Consider the following 14,010-nt stretch of genomic DNA (forward strand, 5'->3'; position numbering starts at 1 on the left):
GAAAAAAAGATACAGTTTGCCATATAATTACTTTGCCTGTGAGAGGCAGTAAATGAATGACAGAACAGCACCTGGACACGGTGCTTCTTACCGCGCTTTGTGAGAGGTGTCCCAGCCCTGCCAGGAGAGACTCCTCTCTCCCTCAGAGCTCCTTGCCTTCCAGCTCAGGCTCTGTATCCCTCCCGGGAGGCAAAAGCATTTTATAGTGCAGAGCATCTATGCAAATAGCTCTGAGCAAGGCTGGACAGGGATAGTGCAATCGGGGATTCCCCTGACTCCCGTCCTGTCCACTTGGAGAAGTGCAGGGTGTGTGCTGCCGTGTGAGCAGCGTTACACAACCGGGCTGAGGAGGGAGGCAGCTCTCAGCATCCCTCCTTCCTTCCCTCCCTCCGTGTGCTGCAGCCTTCCCTCCTGCTGGTGCTCCTGGAGAGGGCAGGGTATCACACCAAACACTGTTTGCAGCCTTGCCCACAGCGTTAAAATTAAAAGAAATAAATGCTGAAGGGCTTCTTACAGCTTTTACCCCTGTGTGGCCAGTCTCCAGGCACCCTCCTGTACACCACCCATGGCTGTAGGAAGAGAGTGAGCAACTTCAAGAGAAATGTAAAGAGCTGTAGAGTTTTACAGTTCAGGCCAGGAAAGCATTTAACCATGTGCTTATAACTAAGGACAGGTATTTTAAGTTTCACCTAGACATACTTCCTTACTTTTTATCAAGTTTTAAAGGATCTTTCTCAATAGAGTATTTGTAGAATTTCTTGCTCTCCAGAGCTCCCTGTTCTGCCTGTTGCTGCCTGTGAGATTTGTCCCTTGGCACTTTTCCAAAGTATTGGGAATATTGGAAGGAAACTGCAACTTCCTGAAGTACAAACCATTCCCACCATGCTCTGTGGGAATACCAGAGGGACAGCTGGATGAGGAAGATGGGATTGCTGAGCTGATTTTCAATCTCAGACAACACGTGGACACAGACCTTTTACAGAACCAGGCTTCTCCCGGCAGTCTGGAAGGCAGAGCCCCCTCAGGACAGGGCTGGCAGCAGTGCCCAGGGCTGTCAGGCACCTGCAGCCCACGAGTCTGGTGCCAGAGAGTGCCCCAACAAGGATTTTGACCTGTCTTATTTGTTTCTGATATTATCTATGGCTACTTTAAGGAAACTGCTTACAAATTAAAGATGACTAATAAATCTGCTGAATAATGTGAATCAAATGAGGTACATTGATAACTAGGGAAAGATTTACAGTTGCTGACCAAAGATCTACAGAAAGGAGGCATAAGGCAGCCAGAGAAATGAGGAAATGTATGTTCTTTTCTCATCTGTCACTCTTTTACTGGGCAAGCTTGGGCAAGGTGTTTTCTTCTCTCTGTGTCTAGCTTCTCTATTTGAAAATGAATATTAGATGATTGTGTAAAGCATTTCTAGAGGCAAAACAAGTGCTATGCACACGTGTTCATGCACGAGATCCCCTGAATGCATCCCATCCAGGATTGCTAGAGATGAACCTCCTGATAAACAGACCTGAGCTTTTTGAGCATTCATCTGCTTGGCTTTATCAAGCCTGTTCTGCTTAGCATCCACTGCTCATGAATTTTCACAGTTGGATTTTTCTTTAATGTGGTGACTTTCTTCTCACCAGAATTAGCAGGTGAATCCCTTTGTTTTAAATATCCCAGTCATCAGGCAGATGTAATCAGCAGGCAGAAACGATGTCTGAGAACTGTGCCACTCAATGCCATGCCAGAAAATTCTGCCTTTACATTCTTCTTTTGCATTTGCTACCTTGTAACAGGGTTTAAAAAATTCTCTTTTCATCCTTTCCTTTCTTATTAACCTCTTTCTTCTACAGAACATGGGGAATCTTAATGTTTAGTACTGGAAGAAAGAACATATCTTAGAAGTTTATTCGAATTCAGTGGGTTCTAAGCTTTTAGTATTCACCCTCCTTATTTCCCTGTGCTTGGAACTGCTGAAATCTAGGAAAGGTCAGGTAGGGCTTGGATATGAAAAATCAGATTTGGGATAACCAGAGGAGGAGAAGCATCTTTCCTTAGGATAACCAGAGGAGGAGAAGCATCTTTCCTTAGGATAATTGTTAAAAGGATTGGCTCAGGTACAGCCATTCAGGGAACTGCTTAATCACTCCAGTTGCTCAAACAGGACCTGATATTTTACTCACTTGAAATGAATAATAAAACTCCCTCTATATAGTAAGAACAACAGAGAACCATTCAATCCTCAGGTGGATCAGAGATGAACTAAACAAGCTCACTGGGAACTCCTTCTACAAATATTCTACAGGGCTTGGAAGGTTTTTCCTTCAGAAAACCAATTCTGCCCATTTGAACAAACACTTCTTCCTCTGCCATATCAGAGTGAAAAAACTGGTTGCTTTCCTTGCATTAACTTTGATGAAAGAGCTGCCCTTTCAGAGCAGACTTTGACCTATTCAATGCTGTCGTCTTGACTTAAATTTTGTTTTCTTTCTGAGTGTCTGATGGTTTGCAGCTTCAACAATCAGCTCTCTGCAATCTCCTTCCAAGTGAGTCACATTCTGTGTCTGATATTATAATATACATCATATCTGCAAGATTCTGCATGAGCTCAAGCAGTCATATTCCTGAAAACATTTACAAATCAAGCTCTGGTTGCAAGGTTGCTCCTCTGAGATCAGGGCATTTTGAGTCTTCAAAGAACCACGACACCGAGGCAAAGTTGATGACAAGGAGGGCTGATCTTCCCAGCCTCATGGAAACCCAGGGAGATGTTCAACTGTCCCAGCATTTCATAGGTCATTAGTGAACTCCTTCTGACTCTCTTTTCCTCACTAATGTAACTATTGTGTGAGATATCTCTTGCAGCAGTGCTCCATGTGACAGCACAATAAATACAGTACTGCAACCCCTGTAAACACTCAGCATCTCAGATTTGTTAGAGCTACTCTCACATCTGGTGGTTTCTGACAAAGACACAGTTAATAACAATAATAACTATTGCTGTTCCCAAATGTCTCCTCTCATTGACTACTGTCAGTCATCTTCTTTTACACTGGTTTGGTTTTTCATTCCCCAAAGAAAATTTGTTTGGTTTGAATCTTCCCCCAGACTTTGCAATGGCAACTCTGGGGTTTTTTTTTGTTTGTGTTCTAATCGCCGACTATTCCTTTAAGGACTTTAAGATATTCACCAGTAACTATAGCCCCTTCTTCATTGGCTTCTTTATTATTATTTCAAAATGTTCCTGATAAAGTGGGGATAATAACTCTACCAAAAGCAAAATAAAAGATCCAGGCCTTGGTACTTGAAAACATGCAAATAAAAGTAGGATCCCAGCCCAGTCTGGACTGTTTTTCAGTTTCTGCAGATTTAAGGTATGTTTAAAGCAGCAGTTTAGTGTGGAAAGTGCAATGTTTTGTTTACCATGTCCTGCTCTCCAGTGGAAGATTGACTGTCAAATGATGGCAGGGCAGGGTGGAAAATTTCCCAGTCTGACCATCTGAGGGCGAAAATGAAAGTTAAGGAGAGTGCTAAATTTGCAGAGATGTGCCAGTAAACCCATCCCTTCCTGTCTGCTCGCTGTCAGTTAGGCCAAACTCAGACGTGCAGAAAGAACAGAATTCCCTCATCAGTCACCTCTCCAAAACTCCCAGGGATGAGGAAGTGAGGGAGGACCAAAGGCAGTCAATAGCCAGACTTCGTTGTGCCTGGCTGCACGTTGGCTCAGGCAGCAGTGATTGCTGACACTCCTGACTCACCCCTGAGATCCTCAGCCACAGCTGCAGCAGCAAAGACAAAATTACAGCAAAAAAAAGAGCAAAAGCAATTAACAGTTGACTGGGCCTAAACTTTGGTGTCCTGCATGTGGCTGCCACACGCTAGGCTCTGTGTCCTGCACTCCTGGCCATCATTTCACTACACTGAAGATGTCCCTGTGTGGAGCATAAGGAAAGCTGGCATGTGGATCTGGAAAAAGTATAGAACAGTGTTTGGTACTTCTGCTCCTGCAATCCATGCTTTTCACAGCAGAACAGGAAAAAAAAAAATTACTGTGAGATTACTAAGTGCAAAAAGAATTTTATGATTTAAAAATAACGGTGAACTACAAAGCTGCAAATGTCTTCTTTAGCAAAATCATGGTCTGAAGAAGAAACTCCAATTTCAGTCACAGAGCACTGGCTGAGGCCAGCAGAATCTCTAACCAAGGACAGGTAACAGAAGAGATTTAAAAACTGGTTTTGGAAAAACAACCCATAAATTTCTGGGCCAAAATGAAGAACAGAATATTGAAATATAGAAGTAATTTGAGTTCTGAATCTAAAAACTTTGGTGTTTTACTCCAGAACACACAGCATTGGAACAACTTCAGTAAAATGTATGCGCTTCTGTTTATTGGTGACCTCTGGGTCTCTTTTCCTTACACCTGCCTTTATCTACTCAGTTGTTTCTGCACATTCAGGTGTCACACTTTGGACAGTGTACCTTAGTCTACACAAACCAAAGCACGCTGACCCGCTTTCCATGTTTCCTGCATGGAGACAGGGGTTTTCTCAGGTAATTTTATGGCTCTGCTTTATCTATACTCACTATTTTACTACCTCAGTTGTTTTTAAGGACTCCTTGCTAAGCACTACAGTTGGGCCAGTCTTGCCTATGCCTGCATGACTTTCAATGTCTGCATGAATTACATCACATTTTCAAAACTTTCCATGAGAATGAAATTGCCTCCCCTCTGCCCTTCCCGACAGGGAAGTGGTGCCAGAGGGTGTGGGGTGTGAGCTTACAGCTCCTTCTCTAGCAGCTATCTACCTTCCCCGACTGAAAAGGACAATTTCCATGGCACATTCTTCAGAGTATTTTTAGTCAGTTTTCATTGATTTGGAGCTGCAAGTCCAGCTCAATTGGTTCTCATCTTCCCACCCCTGCAAAGGGCCTAGCTCCATCTCCTCAGTGACCTGAAAGCCACTGGAAGGCTGCTCCTCTTCTCCTGTTCCTCCAGCCTCTCCTCATGAGGCAGCACCGTGCCCCAGCCCCAACCACCTCCACTGAATTCACTCTGTGCACTGGAGGCCCAGACTGGACTCAGTAGCTCACCAGTGAAGGATGCAGATACTCCAATGGTGCTGCTTTTCCTTCTCTCCTTCTATAGGAATTCCAGGCTAGGGACATACCATCTAGCTTAGCTTTCATTCAGTGAAAAAACATGCTGCTGATTGAGACAACTCATTGCTGGCCACAGTGACAGAGAGGATGGTCTTCGAAGCTACATTTGGAATGGGGGACACCACTTGGGAGCTTGAAAAGTCACTTACTGAAAATATAAAAAAGAGATGTGGAGGAATATGTGTTGGCAAGGTCAGGTTCTAGAAAGTGATGGCTTTATGGAGTGGGTTAAGTCACAGGGGTTAATCTATAATAAACTCTCCTAGTACACATATCAAAGGATTGTTACAGATTAACTAGCAGGTGCTATTATTAGCCATAACAGGTTTTGATTTAATTTCTGAAAGGATAAGATGCAAAACAATTACTTCATTCAGTCTAAATGTTTCACCCAACTCTTGCAGCGAGGGGTATTTGGACCACAGCCTCCAAAGCAAGAGGAGCTGATGTAGAGTGTGTATGTTATTTACAGGGCAGAAATAGCACCTTTTTTGGTCAAAACCATGTTCTTGCATCACCTTGTTTTTATGATGATTACTTTTGATTAGTAATCTGAAACCTGGCAGAAGGGAAAATAAAGGGGAATTTCCTGTGACTTACAACACTGTCCATTAGGTTTGGGCAGCTCAAGAGACCTCTCTGACCAGTAGAAGCTGAACACCACCATGACATTTCCTTCTTTCTTCTCATGTACCAGCTTCCAAGACTTAATTGCAATCTGAGAATTCTCCCAAAGAACATACCACTGCTCTTCCCAGTAGTGTTTTTGAGGACCAACAGTTTCTGTTCTTCCATGAAGTGTCAAAGTCCTTGTTCAACGTAACATCTCTGATCCCGATTTTCTCCCATGGTTTTGCTTTTGAAGTCCCACTTGTTTTTAATGGAAGAGCAAAGCTGCATGTGTGAAAGACAGATGACTGCAATGACTCCACATTCATAACAGAGAAATCCTCGCAGTTAATGTCTTCATTTGGTAGAATGACCATTGCAGAAAAGGTGACTTCTCAAGTCTCTGCCACCTTTTGAAAAGGATGTAAGAAATGAGAGCTGTGTATGGTTTTGGCAGGGTCTTGTAATAAGTTCTTACCCAGGTGGATGATAATTCTGCAGGAAACACCCCATCCCTGGCTAACCAGCAAATTGAATGCACCGTGGAGAAGGAAGGACCCAGGCCAGTGGTGAGACAAACAAATGAGCACAGTATAAACCACTGCCCAGCAAACCATCAGCTCATTTTTAAACAGACTGCTGGATTTAACAGTGATAAAGTTGAAAACAAGAAAAAAGGAAGGCAGTTCTTCAGCACTAAAGGCAGTAGCAGAATTTTTAATATTTATTTTTCCAAAAGAGCATATAAGCATGGGAAAAGAAAGCAACTAATTACTGGACAAAAAAACTTCAGAATTCTTTCTGCCTTCCCCTCACATCAAGTGATGCTTTTGGGCCCAGATTCCAAGCTGATTTATGGAGAATATATTTGCCTTCAGCACCACACCCACCTCTTGAACTTGTCCACCCAGGCCACTGCAAACACTATGTTTTGTAAAATTGAAAAAACAAAACTGTTTCACTTTTAATTCTGGTAACCATGATTGAGCACAGGCCACTCCTCTGAGTATTCCAGGTAGTGTGAAATGGTTTAAGATGGTGAACACCACTGAAGTCATGGAGTGTACATGGGAGCCTTTGCTTTTGATTCCAGTGGCTTCAGCTCAGAAGCCAAGAACAGCATGGAAGGTAAACATCCTGATAAGCAATAACCAGACTGCCTCTGTTAGTACAGACCAAGACAGAATTTGATAGAGAAGGAAGGCAGGATTGGTGTCTCCCATTTAACAGACAGTCCCTATGAATTCCAGAGGTTCTTACAAGTGTTACAGAGTTCTGTGGAGCAAAGCTACATAATTATGAGCTGTGATTTCTTTCAGATACTTATAAAATTGAAAACACTTTTTATGTAGTAAATAAATAAGGCCCTCCCCATATAGTGCAATAAAGTGAGCAGATTACAGGTTCAGTACTGTACCCAATCTATTCCTTTCAAAGCCTCATTGTTACATCAAAGGGTTTGTGGTTCTGTTCCTCTCTCAACCAGACATGGATTGCATTCAAGTTACTTTTAATGCTAAATACCCTGCATATTGTGTATATTCTTTGTATAATTACCAGCTATAAAATCTGCACCTTTGCTTATGAGGATAATGAAGTTAGAGTGCAGGGACTGGCTCTCTATCTCAAATTTCATAATAAACCCTGGATGCCTTTTCACTGCATTTAATCAATTAGAAATAACCAGACCTGCCATAGTGTCACTGTGACATCCTGCAGGCTCTGTTCTGTCAGCTGGGAGCAGGATTTGGAGAGCTCAGTATTTTTAAACCATATTTCTGAAATAGTTGTAAAATGATCATTACCATGTCAGTACCCCCCACCTCAGAGCCATGCTAGTGGAGAATAAGCAATTTCCTGCTGTTTGTCCCCTGAGTCTCAACCTGTCTGAGAGCTGCTGTGTGCCTTTTAAAGGTCTCCTGAGTTAAGCACCTCAAATGCAATCTGAGAATTACTTTTGAAATCTTGGCCAGAAAGCTGCAATGTACTCTGTGAGATACTTCCAGCTAGGAAAAGGACAAACTCAACAGAGCTCTTGGGGGAGAGAAAGTTCCAAGACTCAACAGGTGTCTGCATTCTGTACTGTAAACTGTGGTTTAACACACCATTTCTGTGACCTCTAGAAATGGGAGGGAAAAACAGAAAATAAAAGAGAAAGCAGCCGTTGCAGTTGCAGTTGTGGAAACCAAAATATTCTATTTTTAAGCATGAAAAGTCACTCCCCACATTGACTCAGTATAACGAAGGTGGCTCCAAAATATACAACCTTTGCCTGTGCCCACCATCATGACACAACATTTTCCAGACTAATTTCTGTTTCACATTTTTTTTCAGTTTTCCTTGTTCCTTGTTTCACACTAGCTGAGACACAGACCACTTTCTGTAGATGAAATGACTGCTAAGAAATTGAAGCAAGACTGAGAAAATCCCAGATCTTGTGTGATTTTATTTAATGCAGAATGTAAGTCAACCTCATCAGCCACAAGAATTTATTGTCAATTTTGCATCTTTTAAAATCCATTCTGTAGAAGGGGAGAATATTAATCAAAACACCAGCAGTTTTAAATTCCTCTCAACAAGAATGAATACCAGAGATGGTGCAAAATATAAGGTGTAACACTAAAAAGATATTAAGTGCAGTGTTTTTTGAACAGATGATGCTGAACCCCAGCAGAAGGAAGCCCAAAGGTAATGAGGCCACTCAGTCTGAAGTTGTGCAGCTGCAGCTGAAAGAAAATATTCTATATGGGCTAGTGCTATAGCCTCGAGCTGTGCCAGGGGAGGTTTGGGTTGGACAGCAGAAGGAGTTTCTTCACAGAAAGGGTTGTCAAGCATTGGCAGGGGCTGCCTAGGGAGGTTTGGAGTGCCCATCCCTGGAGGTGTCCAAGGAAGGGCTGGATGTGGCACCCAGTGCTCTGGGCTGGGGACAGGGTGGGGATTGGGCACAGCTTGGACTCCATGGGCCGGGAAGTCTTTTGCCCGAATGATTCTGGAAGCACCCAAACCAAGCTGGCTCAGAAGCTGCTGATTAAAAAACAAAAATCAAATCAATCCTTTTCAGAATGGATTCATGCAGAACATGAAGGCAGATTCTTCTGGGGGAAAAGTCACCCAGGTTGATGGTTACAGAAGGGGTAAGTTCAGTGTCCACAGGTGAGGGCAGCAAACAGCAGTCCCAGAACTTTCCTCCTTGGACTCTCCAAGTGCAGTGAGCAATGCCAGGGACCTCTCCCCAGTGACAAACACAAACACCCTTAAGCTCTAAGGTGCAAGTGACAGATGCCTCCCTCTGCTTCTAAACTTTTAAAAACCTATTTTAAATATCAAACACAATTATGAGGAAAACAGAAAATAGTCCTCAAAGAACAGGGTTTTTTTAAAGTAATGTGTCTGCCCTGCTTAATCACAAGCTGAAAGGAGTACTTGATGACTGGTGGATACTTCAGTTAACACCATTTCATAAAACTTGGCTTGACAGAAGTATAAGATAAATTAATCAAATAATAGAGAAGTTGAAAGATGCACCAGCTGGCTCGTGCTCCAGCAGAGGCAGATCAGCTCTGAGCAGCAGGCAATGCTGCAGGACAGGGACAGACCAAGCGGGCAGTGCAGGTCTGTGTCCAGCAGTGCTGTGGGTCAGGGGCTTGCTTTGGACTGCTCTGGCCAAGACACTGCTCACCCCAAACCATCCCTGTCTTTGGGGTGACACTGAGGGACATGACATTGTGGAGCATAAAGCTCTAACAACTCATCCTTACAGTGTAAGGTCAGGGATTCTCACAATGAATAGATATCATGATATTGAGTATTTAAGACTCAAAGATGTGTTGCCTGTTCAGTTTGCAGCTTATCAAAGTTTTATATGAAGGCACAATTTATAATGCCACGTTAAAAGCTTTTACAAATAAGAAACTTTCCTCTAAAAAAGATATGAGAGAATATTATTTGTCTCTCCCAGAAATAGCGTGCATTCCTCTTCTTTATAGCATCACAGTAAAGATTACTTCCTTATGACATTTGAAAATGAGCCAAACACCACGGAGGAGAGATTTTTGTTTAGCATCAAGTCCTCATGCTCAAGTGTCCCTAAACAAAAGGCAATACCTGTGACATAACCCACCACGTGAGGAAGTTTACAAAGTGCTAAAGAATGATTTAAAGAATATTCCATTACTGACAAATGGTGCTAAGCAAGGCCTGGCTTGGGTTGGAAATATTCTATTCAGTACCCACCGGGCTCAATTTACTTTGGTGGAGAGTGTGAATGGAAATCAGTAACACTTCTGACACAAGAATGTGATCAGAAGTGTATTTGTCTCTGGCCACATAAAGGGTGGAATGCTATCCTGGATATTACATAAACCAGGAATTTACAATCTCATCCGTACCAAAACCTGAAATGAATAAATGAATTACAAAAATAAATAAAAGGGAAAGATTTGCACTACACAGGAAGCTTCTTCATGAGGCTCCAAGGCTGGTCATAACCAAAGTGGTCTTTACCATTTCTCTGTGGACTTAAACACTAAAAATACATTGACCCATCTACTGCTACTGCTCCATTTTTTGACATGTTACTTTCATATTTGTAATGTCCAGATTATTCACACACAATTTCAGCTTTAGGTTTCCAAGGCTGTGTATACACAAAACAAAAAGTATAGCACCAGTGCTGGTTCTGGCATAGACTGGATGATGGTAAGTCTGTGAAGTGATTTAAATTATTAATTCTCTATACTTCAAGAATGTAAAGCATGATATCACTTTATTAATGAGAAGTCTCCCACTGTCTTTCCTTGTTCTAATGTTTGTCTTGCCCTTGCATAACAAGCCTCCAGTGAAACCCTCACTACCTTAATCAAGAGTTGCCCGCACATAACATTTGAACTGTTAACTTCACTCAACTCCTATCTGTGGAGTACCCAGGAGAAGTTATGGACTCAAGATCCTACTGGAACTAGCTGCAAAAGTGGTTTTGGCAGTGTTTTGGGGTTACTGCAATCACCTATCAATGGCTCATCACTTACCAGAACTGGCACAGAAATGGGTTCCTCATTGCAGTAAAAGAAACTGAAGCCTATGAATACACTTGGTTCCTTTTAGTCACATTATCCCTTGCTCTGTCAGCAGCCTCGTGAGCACCATGAGTTTTTTAAACTCTTCAAAAATAATTACAGAACACAACACAGCCTCATTTACCCACCATCTTTATGGTCAGAGATTCTGGAGGACTGAAATTGGGAACACAGGTGCACCAGTGTACTTGGGGTTGCTATTTTCTCCCCAGTTGCCACAGCAGAACCCAGGAGGATGCTGCCTGTGACTGTACCTTTGTCTCTGTGGGCAGTAATTGCCAGCACAGCAGCACCAAGGGATTAGGGAACAGCTCCTCAGGCTCAGCAGGGCTGGGGGGCAGAGGGGCAGAGAGCTGCTCAAACACAGCTGAAGAGAACTCACTGTGTAACTCTCAGGTCAGGCAGGTCAGTGAGTGATAAATCTGGACAACTCCAGGGTCAAATGACTTCTGAGCAGTTGTTTTTGGAACAGTAATTTTGGTCGAAAGTACTGAAGCTCTACCCAAAACCCCTTTCAGAGTTCTCATCTACATCTGGGTTACTGTAACATCTTTGGTCTCAAATTATGCTGCTGGAGAATGGAATTTATATATTGTGCTGAAAACATAAAAGCCTCAGCTCTGCAGCTGAAAGACTCTTCAGTCCAGTCATTACAGAAACATGTCTGAAGTACTGGGGTTACTATTACAAGGAAGTAAATAGTTGTTAGCATCATATCTCCTCACCAGCAGGAAAATTACTTGCATATTGAGTAAATAAAGTTATCTTTGACTCTATTAAAAGCCTTTTTACTTTGGAAACCGGATTAAGTTTGTACAAAAGTCCTTCAGACTTCTCCTCGTGCCTCCAGCTGAATCACTACTATCAAAATATTTAGTCATGATGTCTCCTGCCTCACCAACCACGCTCCCCGTCTGTACCCTACTGAGAATTGAATGCTCTATCACTTTCCAAACCCTAAAATTCACAGATCCTTGTCCTCCATAGCAATTACATCTACCATACCTTTGGTCTGATGCTCCCAAATCCCAGCTGGCACCTCAGACATCTGGAGCTCCAGACAAGCCATAGCTCTACCTTCCAGATCCATGGTCCTTTCCCTCTTGAACTAGCCATAAATTAAATAACAGGCATGTAAGAATGATTTAAACACACGCAATTATCCTTTTTGTAACTGAACAAAATACTACATCTCACACTACCAGAAGTCAATTAAAGCCATAGAGGGGTGTGATCACTCCACTTCTAAACTTCAGGAAACTGCCATGCTTCCATACACTGTTAATCCCACTAAGTCTGAGAGTTTTTAATCACCATTGCAATGATACAAAACTCAGTGCATCTCTGTGCTATAGACCACACACACAGAACAGACCTGGAGAACAGCACAGGTCACCTGTTTGCTGGTCTTGATCAGAAGCAGCACATTCAGAGAGCTTCTACCAAAAAATGCTAGAGCTTTTTTATTAGTGTTCAAGATCATACTGGATATTCCTTGTCAACTGCCAGGATTAAAGCTTTCTGTGCTCTACCTTGCACAAAATTATTTTGAAAGTTTAAACCAAAATGGCTGCAATTTAAAAAAAAAATGTACCTAGGTAGAAAGACAAGTGGCTTTCCTCACATGGAGAAACACCTACTCTGTTGAGAAAGTCCATCACCTTCCTGCTTTATCTGAAGTTAAGCAGAAGGCTGGCTCCAGCATAATACTGAGTATCATCTGGTGCAGAAAAGGACTTGAGGAGGAGAAATAAGGGGGGTAAAGAGACAAGATGAGAACAGCATTAAGGAATAGGTAAAACAAAGACAACAAAAGTTAAGGCTGCATAAGGGTGACGTGAAATACACAGGAGCAGAGAGAGGAACAGTACTGGCGATGGCAGAGGGAAGTGTAACAGAGAGCAGGAATTTCAGGAGAGGAGGGTTAGCAGAGAAAAGGAAGTTTTTTGATAGAATACGTTGTGGATTTCAGTGGCAGCCCCATTTCTGAGGCAGCCTTGCCAAACTCCCCTCGCCTCTGGCGAGCCCGGAGCTCATCCCTGCCCCGCCCGGCCCCGCCCGGCCCCGCCCCGCCCGGCCCGGCCCCGCCCTCGGACAGCGGCGCCGGGCGGCACCGCCACCTGCCGGCGGCCCGCCGCAACTGCGGCTGCGCGGGCACTGCGGGCACACCCCGGGCCTGTGCCCCGCTGCCCTCCCCGGCAAACACAGCCCGGCACTGCGGGCACACCCCGGGCCTGTGCCCCGCTGCCCTCCCTCGGGAAACACAGCCCGGCACTGCGGGCACACCCCGGGCCTGTGCCCCGCTGCCCTCCCTGGCAAACACAGCCCGGCACTGCGGGCACACCCCGGGCCTGTGCCCCGCTGCCCTCCCTGGCAAACACAGCCCGGCACCGCGGGCACACCCCGGGCCTGTGCCCCGCTGCCATCCCTGGCAAACACAGCCGGGCACCGCGGGGCGGGCTGCTCCACAAGGACACGGACCCCCTGTTTAAAGGACATTTATTATGTGCTGCAAAGCCTGATGGTGCCTCTGAGCTGCAGAGCATCGCACATGACACAGACCCGGCGGAATGGGCACTGACCCCACTCAGCTGGCACTGACCCCATTCGGTGGGCACTGACCCCACTCAGCTGGCACTGACCCCACTCAGCTGGCACTGACCCCATTCGGTGGGCACTGACCCCACTCAGCTGGCACTGACCCCATTCGGTGGGCACTGACCCCATTCGGTGGGCACTGACCCCACTCAGCTGGCACTGACCCCACTCAGCTGGCACTGACCCCATTCGGTGGGCACTGACCCCACTCAGCTGGCACTGACCCCACTCAGTGGGCACTGACCCCACCTGGCAGCACTCTAACACCAACTGTCCCAGCAGAGGCCGATGTGACCCAGCAGAGTGCCAGCCATAACCAGTGTCCCACACACAGAGGATGAAACGCCCAGTCCCCAAATCCACGGTGAGTGATGCAGGGGCACCTTGTCCCCAAAGAACCTGCACAACAAGCGTTATCACACACTGCTAGCGTTGAGCCAGGCCTAACAGTAAAATGGAATAAGTTACTCAAATGTTAGGCAAGCTTGGGATTTAACTTAGAAGTACATGATTATACAAAGCAATTTACAAAATTAAATTTCTTCAGAAATATTAATTTAGCTTCATGACA

Source organism: Molothrus aeneus, chromosome 20, assembly GCF_037042795.1.
Source record: "Molothrus aeneus isolate 106 chromosome 20, BPBGC_Maene_1.0, whole genome shotgun sequence".
In the NCBI taxonomy this organism is placed as follows: Eukaryota; Metazoa; Chordata; class Aves; order Passeriformes; family Icteridae; genus Molothrus; species Molothrus aeneus.